This window comes from Ictidomys tridecemlineatus, chromosome X, assembly GCF_052094955.1.
Source record: "Ictidomys tridecemlineatus isolate mIctTri1 chromosome X, mIctTri1.hap1, whole genome shotgun sequence".
Taxonomy (NCBI): Eukaryota; Metazoa; Chordata; class Mammalia; order Rodentia; family Sciuridae; genus Ictidomys; species Ictidomys tridecemlineatus.
Window position 1 is genome coordinate 86,339,655 of NC_135493.1, and position 15,331 is coordinate 86,354,985.

Sequence of the window (15,331 nt, forward strand, 5' to 3'; positions counted from 1 at the left end):
ATGGTATTGACATTGGACAAATTGTAAATACCCTCAAGCCCTGATTTCATCAGATGGGGATTTTTTCCCCTGAAGAAGTAATTAAAGAAGTGGGTAGGGAATGATCCCTGAGAATGTTTTCCATAACATGAATGATAAAGTTAATGTGGAATACATATATATGAAAAGATATGCACTAAAATGCCAAATAGAATATAGTTGTATAGTTTCTTTTTAAAAATTTTTTATTTGTTCTTTTAAGATATACATGAGAGTAGAGTGCATTTTGACATACATACCTTAATGAATGCCGGAATTCCAGAGTTATTTCTTAATTCTCTTTCTTTTTTTTTGTGGATTTATTTTTCTGAGCCAGAATTCATTGAATGACAATGTTCAACTTTATTATTTATCAAAAATACAAATTTGAGGGGCTGGGATTGTGGCTCAGCGGTGGAGCACTCCCCTAGCGTGGGCAGGACCCGGGTTCCATCCTCAGCAATACATAAAAATAAAAGCATTGTGGTTTTTTTTTCCATTTTTTATTAGTTGTTCACAACATTACAAAGCTCTTGACATATCATATTTCATATATTAGATTGAAGTGGGTTATGAACTCCCAATTTTTACCCCAAATGCAGATTGCAGAATCACGTCGGTTACACATCCACAATTTTACATAATGCTCTATTAGTAACTGTTGTATTCTGCTACCTTTCCTATCCTCTACTATCCCCCCTCCCCTTCCCTCACATCTTCTCTCTCTACCCCATCTATTGTAATTCATTTCTCTCCTTGTTTATTTTCCCATTCCCCTCACAACCTCTTATATGTAATTTTGTATAGCAATGAGGGTCTCCCTTCATTTCCATGTAATTTCCCTTTTCTCTCCCTTTCCCTCCCATCTCATGTCTCTGTTTAATGTTAATCTTTTCTTCCTGCTCTTCCTCCCTGCTCTGTTCATAGTTGCTCTCATTATATCAAAGAAGACATTTGGTATTTGTTTTTTAGGGATTGGCTAGCTTCACTAAGCATAATCTGCTCTAGTGCCATCCATTTCCCTGCAAATTCCATGATTTTGTCATTTTTCAGTGCTGCATAATCCTCCATGGTGTGTAAATGCCACATTTTTTTTATCCATTCATCTATTGAAGGGCATCTGGGTTGGTTCCACAGTCTAGCTATTGTGAATTGTGCTGCTATGAACATCGATGTGGCAGTATCCCTATAGTATGCTCTTTTAAGGTCTTCAGGGAATAGTCCGAGAAGGGCAATAGCTGGGTCAAATGGTGGTTCCATTCCCAGCTTTCCCAGGAATCTCCATACTGCTTTCCAAATTGGCCGCACCAATTTGCAGTCCCACCAGCAATTTACAAGTGTATCCTTTTCTCCACATCCTTGCCAGCACTTGTTGTTTGACTTCATAGTGGCTGCCAATCTTAATGGAGTGAGATGGTATCTTAGGGTGGTTTTGATTTGCATTTCTCTGACTGCTAGAGATGGTGAGCATTTTCTCATGTACTTGTTGATTGATTGTATATCCTCCTCTGAGAAGTGTCTGTTCAGGTCCTTGGCCCATTTGTTGATTGGGTTATTTGTTATCTTATTGTCTAATTTTTTTTGAATTTTTTTAATATTTATTTTTTAGTTCTCGGCGGACACAACATCTTTGTTTGTATGTGGTGCTGAGGATCGAACCCGGGCCGCACTCATGCCAGGCGAACGCGCTACCACTCGAGCCACATCCCCAGCCCTTGTCTAATTTTTTGAGTTCTTTGTATACTCTGGATATTAGGGCTCTATCTGAAGTGTGAGGAGTAAAAATTTGTTCCCAGGATGTAGGCTCCCTATTTACCTCTCTTATTGTTTCTCTTGCTGAGAAAAAACTTTTTAGTTTGAGTAAGTCCCATTTGATGATTCTAGATGTTAACTCTTGGGCTATGGGTATCCTATTAAGGAATTTGGAGCCCGACCCCACAATATGTAGATCGGAGCCAACTTTTTCTTCTATCAGATGCAGAGTCTCTGATTTGATATCAAGCTCCTTGATCCATTTTGAGTTAACTTTTGTGCATGGCGAGAGAAAGGGATTCAGTTTTATTTTGTTGCATATGGATTTCCAATTTTCCCAACACCATTTGTTAAAGATGCTATCCTTCCTCCATTGCATGCTTTTAGCCTCTTTATCAAATATAAGGTAGTTGTAGTTTTGTGGATTAGTCTCTGTGTCCTCTATTCTGTACCATTGGTCCACCCGCCTGTTTTGGTACCAGTACCATGCTGTTTTTGTCACGTATTGTGTCCATCTAATCCTAAAAAAATAAATATTTTAAAAAAATACAAATTGAATGCTACTGCAATATTTTCTCTCATCAAATAGTCAAAAAATAATTAATGTTATCTTCACTAATTGCAAGGGTAGAAGAAAATGGAGCTTCTTGTACATACACTGGAGTTGTATCCAAAATGGTTTCTCATATTGTACAGTCATCTAGCAATACACATTAAAACCTTTTAACTGCCCACATGTTTTCATCTAGCGATCCAATTTCTAGAAATAATTCCTAAGACAACACTAGAAAATTGTCCTACAGTGCAAGTATAAGCAATTTATTCTAGTATTACCTATAGTGGCAAAAAAGTGAATAATCAATGTACAAGCACAAACACGTGTGTTTAAAACAAACAGGCTCATCTATAGCTCTGTTGTAGCGTTTAATGTTAGTTAACACCATTCTATCTATATATTTGTTAATTTATATAATTCCTCAATTGATGCAAAAATCAGATTGTCTAATTTTATTGTGATTCATATGAGTAAATGAATGACGGAACACACAGACACTTCAAGTTCACTCTTGGACTTGTATTCATACTGCTGTCCACCTGAATGAATATACATTTAGGATGACTCTCTATGGGAAGCAGTGTGTGAACTGAGTGACATTTGACCCATTAGGCAGGGAAGCCTGGTCTTGGGAACTCCCAGAAGGAATCCACTGGTTGGAAAATGCCCAATTTGCGTTGGTGCCAGGTTCTAGGTCACCATTCACGTTCAAGTACAGTCTTGGAGATGGGAGTGACTCGCTAAGAGCCAAACAGTCTGCGTACATCCACCTATATCCTGTTTTTCATGAAGAAGCAAGCACAGAGACAAGACTCCTCCCCCACTGAAATCTTATACTTACCGTTTTCCTTTGATCTGCACATAAATAAATAAAGCAAGCACAGGCTCCGTCTTTGTTAGAAGTCATACCCCTCTGGTCAGCCTAACCAATCACTGCCCCCTTCCTTTAAAATATATTTCTGGTCTTTTGTGTTTATTTCCTGGTTCTGCTTTCATAGCTTTACTTCAGCAGTCAGCCATCCCTCCCACAGGTACCCATTCCCTCGCCCATGCAGGATGTGTTCCTGAATGAAGAGCGCACGAAAAGGATGCTTCGTGCATTACTAATTGAGAGAGATTGTTGGAGTTTCTTATAAACCTATTTCTTCCTCCTTCTAAAGAGATGAGGATGAGTGCACAAACTATTGGGGATCAAGACAGGCACCTCTCATACATCTCAGCTGCAAAGACTACTTTGCCATCATGGAAGGACTCATGACCAATCCATTCTACCACTACCAAACCTGAAAGCGGTGTGTGGCTCCTCTGGGAAACTGTGGCATGATGCCCATAAGGCTGCCCAGAACATTATGCCTGCATGCAATGGTTCCACCAAGGATGTGGGCAAGGTCATCTTTGAGCTCAATGGTAAGCCTACTGGCATGGCCTCCCATGTGTCCACCCTCAATGTGTCAGTCATGGATCCTATCTGCTGACTGGAGAAAGATGCCAAATATGATGACATCAATAATGCGGTGAAGCAAACATCAGAGGACCCCCCTAAAGGACATCCTTGTCTACATGGAGAACCAGGATATCTCCTGCAACTTTAACAATGACACAACGACACTGACTTCTATCTTCAATGTTGGAGCTGGCATTGCCTTCAACTACCATTATGCAAAGCTCATTTCCTGATATGAACATGAATTAGGCTACAGTAACATAGTCCACATGGCCTCCAAGGAGTAAGAGCCCCTGGACCACCAGCCCCAGTCTCATCATGAAAGGAAGAGAAAGGTCCTCGGTTGCTGAGGAATCCCTGCTCCAACTCACTCAACATACTTAGAGTTTTCCTTATTCTCAGTTTCCATCCCAGCCCTGCTGAAGAAAGCGAAGAACTTAGGGAGACCTACTTGGTCACAAATGATCAATAAAGTTCACAACATCCAGGAAAATAAAAAAGCTGTCTGAAAGGAAGGGTGGTGGTGTGGTAGCACTAGTGAATTTTCCAGTCTCTATTTTGGGGGGATCATGGTGCACACACACAGTGGTACATAACCAGCTGTCTCAAATTAAAACAATTATAGTGGGCAGCACTGCTGTGACAGGAAACATTATTCCACATTGTTTTGATGGCTAGCCATACTTAATTTTAAAATATGCCATAATTTACTTATATAGCAAGTTCTTGACCATGCTATTATAAATTAGGCTGCTTTGGAAGTCCTGGGTATCTGAATATTAGTTCACATTCAAGACCATTTTTGTAATAGAAGGTCCTAGAAGTAAAAATGCTGGATACCAATATTCATGCAATTCTTAACACTTATTATTTAGATTTACCAATTTGACTATTCAGACTTACCAATCCTTCTCTTTACATTTTTCTGGATTACATTGCTTAAAATGATTTTCTGCTCTCTCAGAGGCTAAACACTTTCATACATCTTGATAGAGACTAAAGACTCCTATGTTCTCTCTCTCTTTGGTATTGGGGATTGAAAGAAGGGGCACTTTCCCACTGTACAGGCTCCTCTTGAGGGCCACTGTAGCAGTAGAATTGAGAGGAAAAATTGGAGGGTAAATCAGCAGGTAAAAAAGCAGCACAGTAGGATGTGGGGGAAAAGGTACACTCATACATTGCTGAAGGGACTGCATATTGGTGCAACCAGTATGGAAAGCAATGAAGAGATATCTCAGAAAACTTGGAATGCAACCACCATTTGACCCACTTACCTCACTCCTTGGCATATACACGAAGGACTTAAAATCAGCACACAATAGTGACACAGCCACATCAATGTTTATAGAAGCTCAATTCCCAATAGCTGAGATATGTAACCAACCTTGGTTCCTTTCAACAGATGAATGGATATTTGGCACTTACACACAATAGAATATTATTCAGCCATAAAGAATGAAATTATGGCATTTGCTGGTAAGTGGATGGAACTGGAGACTATCATGCTAAGTGAAATAAGCCAATCCCCCAAACCAAAAGCCGAAAGTTCTCTCTGATATGTGGATATTAACTCACAACAGTGGCGCAGAGTGGAGGTTTCCTGGATTGGACAAGGGGGAGTGATGGTAGGGAGGGAGAATGGGAATAGGAAAGAGTAGAATGAAGCAGACACAGTTTTCCTATGCTCATATATGAATACATGGCCAATGTAATGCCACAAGATGCACAACCTGTAAGGGCAGACACGGGTGACCAAAAGGAGGCAGATTAAAAGCTGCTGAACAAGGCTTTATTGAGATTCGCTCCTGGGTGAGACACTCCGGTCCAACAGAGCGGGTCCAGGGGAGTCACACTGAGGCTCAGCTGGGCTGGAATTTTATCGTCTTAGGGCAGGAAGGGAGGGCTTGGGACAGGAAAGGGAAGTTTTTAGGGCCCCTTGTCCTCCTGGGGTTGGTCAGAGAAACTTGCTGAACTCCAGGTCCTTCCAGGATCAATCAGGAGACCCCCACTGTTTGACAGGTGGTTATTATTGCTTGTTTGTTGGCGCTGATTGGTTGTTGCCTGGTGCTTTGTTCCCTTAGCCATGAGATTGGCTGATGGAGCTACGTATAAGAATTGGGATTGGCTAGTGCAGTCAGTCCCTCAAACTGACCTAACACAACCACAAAAAAAATTGGAAGTTATACTCCATGTAAGTATGATGTCAAAATAGATTCTACCATCATGTATAACTAAAAAGAATCAATAAAAATTTAAAAAGGAGTAGTATCAGCACAGAGAAAGGTGTAGACATCGAAGAATGAAAACTGGAGAGGGAGAAGGAAAAGCTTCCACTCTACCCCCACCCTGGGAAGGTCACACCCATCTCCAGGTGAGAAGGACTTGGTAGGAAAGAACTAGAAAGATAGCTCAAAGGCAGAGCACTTGCTTAGCATGTGTGAGGCACTAGGTTCAATCCTTAGCACTATATAAAACTGAACGACTAAAAGCATGCTGTCCATCTACAACTAAAAAAAAAAAAAGATAGCTCACAATACATACTGCTCATGTACAGGGATACACTTAAAAGGTTTGAGATTGGCTGATGGAGTTACCTATGAGAATTGGGATTGGCTAGTGCAGTCAACCCCATAGACTTTTGAATTTTCACCACAACTACCATATATATTCATTTCTTTGAGACAGACTGCAGTCACTGGGCAACCCTAACAGGTGTGAGTGAATGAGCCAGAGGGCTTAGGGAAAGTTGGACATTGCAGACCACGGCTTCAGAGGCTTTGAGGCCTTCTTTTCACAGGCGCCAATGTAACCATGAGCCTTGTGGTGGAGGGACCAGGACAAGGGAGAAGAGTGGGCTAAGAAGGGGAGGGGGTCAGGTAAAGGTGGGCTAAGTGTTGAGGGTGCATTTGGAGGTATCTGAGGCTTATAAATGCCTGAACTGGCTGCAAAAGGACAAATTCAGGAGTCCTCAATGGGAACCTGAGGGTGGGCAAATAGGGGGAGCCACAGTCTGCGTGGCAAGTGCAGGCCTCTGTGCGCATGCTCACTATGCACTGTCCCCTCAGCCTGTGGTGAGCTCGGTGCTGTTCGTGGGCAGTTCACATTACTAGTCTTGACTGATTTGGAATTTAGACGGTAGGTCCCAAGATTAATCCTCTAACAGGCTTAAGTGTGAGTATGAGGACTAGCCTAAGGGCTTCAGTGGGTGGAGCAGCGCAACCTGCCACCTGGAAGTTGGAAGAGCCTCGACAGTCATCCTTTCTATTTAAGACTGCAATGCGGCCGTAGGCATTGTCTGGCAGGGCAGGAGCCAAGGCGAGGAAGGGTTTAGGTGAAGACGGGGCGAGTGTTTGGTTGCTGTTGGAGGAGTCTGAGGCCAGAGGTGCCTGGAAAAGCCGAGAGAGGCTAGATTCCCGAGTGGGTTTGGGGGATGGGAGGGTGGGGGCGGAGTCTGGGAATCAGAGCACGAGGCACTCGCTGGCTTTAGTGCGCATGCGCACTGTTCAGCTTCCTGGCTGGTGTCCTCCGCGTGGTGCCTGGGGCGTTGAGTTGTGTGGGGTCTTCGTTTGTTCTCATTTGGCGGAATTTAACTGGTAGGTCTCACAAGCTTAAAGGGTTAGTGTTAGGAGCCGTTGGGCTTCTGTTGGGTTGGGCCGTGTGGCTTATTGTCTCAGAGGAAGCATCTCTCATGGTTGTGTTCTTCTTACCATTGTGCCACTAGTGTCTCGGATCTGGTTGTGGAGAGAAAAGACAAAAGAGGTAGGTGGGGTAAGAGGAGTAGGGACTCATTTGAAATGGGATGAAAAATTGAGGATTGTTTTGTCCTTTTTTGATACCGGGGGTTGAACCCACAGGCGATGAACCACTGAGCCACATCCGTACCCCTTTTTTATTTTTCATTTTGAGACAGGGTCTCCCAAAGTTGTTTAGGTCTTTGCTAAATTGCTGAGTGTGGCTTTGAATTGATGATCCACCTGCCTCAGCCTCCCAAATCACTGGGATTACAGGTGTGGGCCACAGTGCCGGGGTAGGTTTTGGAGATCTCCTTGGGTGTGGGCGGAGGTACCCAAGAGGACAGATGACTGATTAAGGAGTTTGAGTTGAAGGCTCAGGCAGTGAAACGAAACTGGCCCTAGCTGTGTTACAGAATCTCTTTATAAAGGAATCCAGTTATGAATTAAATCTCATTAGTAAAGCCCTCGTTTTAAAATCTAGTGCTTGAGGATCACCTGTCTGCCAAATTCGCTGTAAGAGAATCAAAAAGATTTGCAAATAGCTTTATTTTATGTGTTCGCAAAACAGACTTTTTTTTTTAAAACCCAGAACTTATTTTGGAAATACCACCAAATGAAAAAAAAATTTGTGATCAGAAGTCAGCCATAGAAATATTCAAGTATAATTATTTTTGTTATTGTTGTTTTTAGCAGTCTTTGGTTTATGACTTCTATTTTCAGCGTGAAGTATGAGTGCAAGAGTAAGATCCAGATCCAGAGGAAGAGGAGATGGTCGAGAAGCTTCTGGTTCGGTTAAACCTGTGATTGTGAGTGTTTTAACATTTTATTTTAATTGGTAGAGGTTTGCTTTTTTATTTTTTTAGAAAACCAACACAGATCTGTTGTATAAAGGACATTCTTGCTGAAAATTGCTGGAAACTGAATGTCATGAATGAGACATTGAGCAAAGAGACTTATACTCTTATGTGGTCTGGCTCTGTATGTAATAAACCTGGGAATAGTCCCTATGACTTCCCAATCTGCTTATTAATAGCCCCTCCACAAGACTGAGATCCTAACTGAATAAGATATATGCAATGCTTGTATAAATATATAAAAATAGATTCTACTGTCAGGTATAACTAAAAAGACCAAATTAAAAAATTTTAAAACAGCCCAAAGAAGATTAAGATGTATTCCAAAATTATTGGTTCTTACAGGTAACACCTTTATTAGATTACTTTCTAGGTAGCAGTAGATAGCAAGAGTAACGTTTTTGTGTGGTGGTGGTGCTGGGCATAGAACCTAGGCCCTCCTGCATGCTAGGTAAGTGCTCTACCACTGACTTATACTCTCAGACCTAGATTAACTGGTTTGTTTGTTTGTTTGTTTGTTTTGGTGCCAGAGATTGAACCCTGGGATACTGAACCACATTCCCAGCCTTTTTTTTTTTTTAATTTTTGAGACAGGTTCTTGCGAAGTTGCTGAGACTGGCTTTGAATTTGCAAACCTCCTGCCTCAACCTATGGGATAATGGACATGCACAACCACTTCCAGTTTATAATAGCATTCTTTTTTTAAAAAAATATTTATTTTTAAGATGAACACCATATCTTTATATATTTTATTTATTTTTATGTGGTACTGAGGATCAAACCCAGTGCCTCACATGTGTGAGACAAGAACTCTACTGCTGAGCTATAACTCCAGCCCCTAATAACATTCTTAAGAGAGCTAACAGGAAGAGGATAAGACAAACCTCTTCATATTTGCTCTGATTAGTTATCTCATAGAGTAGTATGTATATTTGTGCTTTCTTTTGTCATTATATTAATAAAATACTCTTTATTTGCACCTATGCTTCCTGAAGGTTCTAAAGAACAGTGATAAAAAATCTCAAGAGAAACCACCACCAACTAAGAGTCAGGATATTGAAACTGGACAAGAAGAAGAAGAAGAAGGAATAATTGTGGTTGAAATTGAAGATGGTATGAAGGACTATTTTCTATTTTCATTTACATTAGTAGTAAAAATAAATAAAATATTCTCGGTAACTGAATGGAAACCTGTTTGCTAAGAAATGGTGTAGTTTTCAGCTGACCCTAGTCCTCCACTACGACAAATTTTTCTCTCAGCATTTTACCTATCATATATCAGAAGAGTTATTTGGCATGTTGGAAACTACAACACTTGCCAAGACTATACATGAACAAATCAAAAGATACATTAAATTTAGACAAAATTATAAATGGTTTTACTTAGCTAGTGGTCTTCTTGGGATGTTGTTTTCTGAGCTTAGGTCACTGCATCAAAAGTTTGAACAAGGGGCTGGGGTTGTGGCTAAGCAGTAGAGCGCTCGCCTAGTCTGTGGGAGGCCCTGGGTTTGATCCTCAGAACCACATAAAAATAAATAAATAAAAACAGAGGTATTAAAAAAAGATATTGAAAAAAAGTTTGAAACCTAGATGTTTTATGGTTAACTCATACTTTGCAGTTTTTAGAAAATTCCATAATACAAAGAAAAATGTGAAATTCTTTCCTAGTTGCTGTTAAAGTCTTCAATATGTTTGTCTTTCTGAACCATCATCTAGTTGTCACATAATTCTTTTCTAATTTTCATTTTTTAATTTTCATAAGAAAATATTTTAAAATTATCTAAAGTTATAAGGAAGTACAGGGAACACCTGTATACTGTTTGCCTTGATTGACCAATTGCTAATATTTTGCCATTCACTGCCTTCTTTTTACATGTTGATATGTATATTATTGCTAAATCATTTGAGAATAAGTTTCAAATATCACAATTCTTTGCTCCCTAAACAATTCAATATTCATCTTATAAAAATGGGGATATGCTCTTTAAAAGTCCCAGTACAATTATCAAATTAAAAAAATTTTAACATCAGTAAAGCATGATGTAATATAGTCTACTACAGTTTTTGTCATTTGACCTAATAACATTATTTATTGCACATTTTTCCTTCCTGATCAAATTTCAATCACAGCTACCCATTGCATTTAGTTTTCATATTTCTTTGGTCTTCTTTAACTTGGAAGTATTCCTCAGTCTTTGTCTTTCACAACATTTAGTACTAGATTCCAAACTGCTTATTTTTAAAAATATTTCTAAATTCTCGTTTGCCTCATATCAGTTTTCTTAAAGATCTTTTTCTCCTTTATTGGAACCTACTGAGTGCCAGATAATGTGTTAGATGCTGCAAATATAAATACAAATGAGAGAATGATTTTGGTCTTAAGCTCAGATCTATTCAGAGAAATGAATGTAAATGAGTAACTGATCTAAGGAGATAATTGCAATAATAGAAGTATATATAGGGTTCAATAGTGACAAATTGTTTTAACCGGTCTTAGGAAAGAAAAGCTCCATAGAGGAAGTTAAGAAGAACCCAGCTTCCTCATTTTCAAGCAGAAAACTCCAGTACTCCTTGCATTCTTAGGCATCACATTTGTTACAATAGTAGCCTAAATAACTTTATTTAATAACACTAATTTTTGGTTTACTGTTTACATTAATAACTCTTTTTATTTATACAAGAACCTGAACTTGATGTTGATTGCCTGGGAATGAATATGAAAAGTACTGTGTGTGAGGGTAAAGATGCCCCTGATATGAAAGAGAAGATTCCACGTAGACTGTGCTAAAATTCCGGAAACAGGTACCGTATCCATTAAGAAGTCATGGGGTTGCTCTTTTCTGCAATATTATGCTTTAATAACAAATCTCACATACAAAGATTATTTGAAAGGTAGTTCGGACATCAAATACTTGATTCAGAGACATTTTCAGGGAAAAGCAGTTAGGTCAAAACTATGTTGTTGAATTATAAAACATCACAGTATGACTATTTTGGCATAGATGTCATTTAACATCCAAGGCAAGTGATCAGATTCTTTTTAAAGTATGTGAAATCATTTAAAATATCCAAGGGTATCTAAATAGCACAATAGTGCTGCTTTTTTTTAACTTGCCAAAATTGTTTATGAAAATTAACTTTATATTTTAGACACCAGAAAAATAAGGTCTCTTTTGGGTTTTCTATGTTAATTTTTTTTTTAAAAATCATGAGCCAGGATGATGTAACTTAATGGTAGAGCACTTGCCTAGCATATGTGAGGCCCTACGTTCAATTCCCAGTACCATAATAAATAAGTACATAAATGAATAAATGTATTATGCAACTTTTCAGCCAGGCTGAGAAATTGTAGCATTTTCCTTATTTTTTTTTATTTTAGTGTTGATAGGGATGGAACTCAGGGCTTCCTGCTTTCATTTTTAATGTCATCTCTTGTGGTGGCTTAAACTAGTATGACTAATTTTTACTATGCAAACTAGGATACTACTGAGAGTGAAAGGGAGTGATGTGAATATTTACACCAGCACAATAGTGCCCAATGGAATAGCCACTCTGCTGTAAATATAACACATAGCAAGCAGTTGAACTAGATCAATAAATATTTTTGCACTTTTGCACAAGAGCTTAACCAGATGAAGCACTTTTGTTTGAACTGTTTAGTGATTTCGGGTATCACTTATTACTTTAGCTAATAATTAATAGAGGGCTTTAAATCAGTACACTTGAATGGCACTGGGTTTGCTTGTTTTGGTTCTTGGAGTTTTTGTTTGGTTAATTTTTATAATTGAAATTACTATTTTGTCCTCTTCTGAAAATTATTGTTAAATGGTCTTAGATGATTTAATCTGTTCTGGGTTTTGAGAAGTCTTTTTTTTCATGTCACCAGAAAGAGGGATACATAATATTAGTAAAATTAGAGCTGGTATGCCTAAGGATGTGCATTAATATAGAAGTCTATGCAGTGATTAGGGTTCTGGTTTTAGTTTATTATATAAAAACAAAACTGTAGTGCCCTTCATGTGTGTTTTTAGTATCATCTCAGTAAAGTTCTGCTAATTTACCCAATTGTTGAATTTATATTTTAGGTGATATGCAGTCATAAGTTAAAAAGAAGATGAACCGAAGCCATACATGTTGTTATTGTATTAAAAATTTGACTTGTTAAATTTTCTTAATAAAGTTTTGCTGTTTTCTCTGAAGGAGTCATATCTTTTGTTAAATCTGTTCCTAAGAAGTCGATATTATTATAAATGGCATCTTAAAAACTCTCCATGTTCTGCCAGGCGTGGTGGTCACACCTGTAATCCTGGTGGCTCAGGAGGCTGAGGCAGTAGGATCCCGACTTCAAAGCCAGTCTTAGAAAAGCGAGGTCCTAAGCAACTCAGTAAGACCCTGTCAGTAAATAAAATACAAAATAGGGCTGGGGATGTGGCTCAGTGGTCGAGTGCCCTTGAGTTCAATCCCCAGTACTGCCCCCCACAAAACCTCTCCATGTTCTGTTCAGAATTGATGTATTTTTTGTATGTGTGTGTTTTTTTGTATGTTGATTTCTGCATCTGGCAGCCTTGCTAAACTTGTTTATCTTACTAGTTTATCACTACATCTTTTGATTTTTCTGCATACACAATCATATCTTATGCGGACAATGACCATTTTATTTCTTCCCTTTGAATCTTTTAAAAAATATTTTTAGTTATAGATGGACACAATACCTTTTTTTATGGAGTGCTGAGAATTGAACCCAGTGCCTCACATGTTCTAAGCAAGTGTTCTGCCACTGTGCTACAACCCCAGCCCCCCTTTTGAATCTTTATACTTTTATTTTTTTTTTTGTCCTTACCTCATGGTACTGGCCTGACCTTTAAAGTACATTGTTGACTAGAAATGATGCTAGGAGACATCTTTGTCATATTCCTAAACTCAAAGGAAACACTTTCAATGTCACTGTGATGAATACTCTAGTGGTTTTCTTAAATGTAGATACTGTCTATTAGATTAAGAATGTTCTTTTTATTCCTAGTTTGCCAAGAGTACTTATTATGATTTGGGTGTGGTAGCATCCATCTGTAATCCCAGTGGCTCAGGAGGCTGAGGCAGGAGGATCACAGATTTGTAGCCAGTTTTTGCAATTTAGTGAGGCTGTAAGCAACCTAGTGACACCTCTCTTAAAATAAAAGACAAAGTGCTGGGGATGTGTCTCAGTGGCTAAGTGACCTGGGGGTATTCCCTGGTTCCAAAACAAAACCCAAACAACACAAAGTACTTACAATGAATTATGAATATACATTGAATTGTTCTGCATATGTTGTGATTATGTGTTTTGTTTGTCTATTAATCTGTTAATGTGGCATCCCTAGAATAAGCCTAGTTTAAAGCATGTTATATTGTCATTTTGATATATTGCTGCTTCCTTGTCCTAATGATTAGGATTTTTATAGTTTTGTTCACAAGTGAAATTGTCCTGTAATTTTTTGTGTGTATTCTTAATATCAAGCCTTTCCCCCCCATTTTATTGTTTCTTTTTAGTTACACGTGACATGGGAGTTCATTTTGACATAGCTAAAAAAAAAAAAAAGGAATGTAATTTGCACAAATTCAGTCCCCAGTCTTTCCCTCTCTTCCTCCCTCTCTCTGTCCCCTTCCCTCTACTATACTGATCCTTCTATTTACTTTTAGATATTTTCTGGTTAGTGTTTTGTGGATATATGTGATGGTATGATTCATTGTGGTATATTCACATATGTACATAGGAGAGGTAGGTCAGATTCATCCACTGTTCTTCCCTTATCCATGTCAACTTTTTAAATCAAATTTATTCCAGTTTCATAAAATGAGTTGGAATGTGTATCCTGTATTTTTCTATTTTCTGTTAAAAAATGTCATCTTATATTGGATCAATTTCTTAAGTGTTCATATAATTTGGCAGTGAAGCCATGGGTCTAGGGTTCTTTGGAGGGAAGTTTTAAGTTAATGATACAATATCTTTAGTAGAAATGAGACCATTTCAATATTCTATTTTTCCTGTTTGGTTAAATTTTATTTTTCTAGTACTTTGTCCATGTTGTCTAAATTCGCATTACACAAAATTGTCCATAATATCCATTCCTAAACTTCTTAATGTTTACTGGATCTATAGTGATACTTTGGCTCCACATAGCTCACAAAGAGTGAGCCCAGAACAGGAGCTCAAGTCTTGGGCATAGCTAGAAGCATGGGGAAGCAGATTCAACTACTGCTTCCAGGGAATAATATACCCCAGGAAAGATGTCAGCATTCATGACTGAAGAGCGGGTATGAATGTTCCAGGAAGAGCCTCTTCCCTGAGTTCTGATAGTAACTGGCTGTGGCCTAGCACATGTTGGTAGGCTTGTGGGGCTGTGCTGCCTGATTATGCACCTGCAAAGATCAAATGCCACCAGCCCCTTGGCACAAGAGATCACAGAGACCCTTCAGTCCATGCCCAACCCTCTCTTTCTGCTGGCAGCTCCATAGGTTTTACTTCTCTTCCCACCCCCTAGGGCTTAAGAGTCTGGATTGTGTCCCATAGCTTGCACCCTTTTCTCAGTGCTGTCAGTTCTAGATATATCTCTGTGGTGCCTTGTCCGCATGGGCTTTGGTGGCTGAATTCTACCCATGGGCTACTCAGCATCTATTGGGGCAGAAGGCCAGCTGCCAAACCCTCATCCTACCCTTGGCCTTGGGAGTCTAAGGAGGAGGCAAGGAGCTGGTATGGTCTCTGCAGAACACTGATAAGATGGGAAAGGGGAGGTGCCACTCAGTCCAAGTGGCCTTGGATACAACAGTGTTCTGTCTCCACTCCCATCAGAAGTCCAGGCCTGCTCCCAAATGGAGCTGGAGTTTCATCCTTTGGGGAAGAGCAGAACAGGACCTGGGTGAGAGGGGAGACTGGGACTCTGGCCAGCGACCTGCACTGAAGAGATGAACTAGGATCAAAAGAGCTGACTGTGGGGGC

General features: G+C 39.3%; 1 non-coding gene across 7 annotated transcripts in view; it reads left to right on the forward strand.

Moving 5' to 3' along the window:
• LOC110599509 (uncharacterized) overlaps positions 1–12,557 on the forward strand; it is a 149,862-nt gene extending 137,305 nt beyond the window's left edge. For 2 of the 7 annotated variants that reach the window (XR_013431855.1, XR_013431856.1), the window contains exons 5-8: positions 8,225–8,310; positions 9,354–9,471; positions 11,040–11,160; positions 12,444–12,557. This is a non-coding gene — a transcript (uncharacterized LOC110599509). Of the gene's footprint in view, positions 1–6,809; positions 6,906–7,085; positions 7,102–7,242; positions 7,364–7,491; positions 7,530–8,224; positions 8,311–9,353; positions 9,472–11,039; positions 11,161–12,443 lie in introns of those variants that run through there. The other 5 variants (XR_005735081.2, XR_013431854.1, XR_005735087.2 and 2 more) reach the window with 5 other exon arrangements.
• The last annotated feature ends 2,774 nt before the right edge of the window (positions 12,558–15,331 follow it).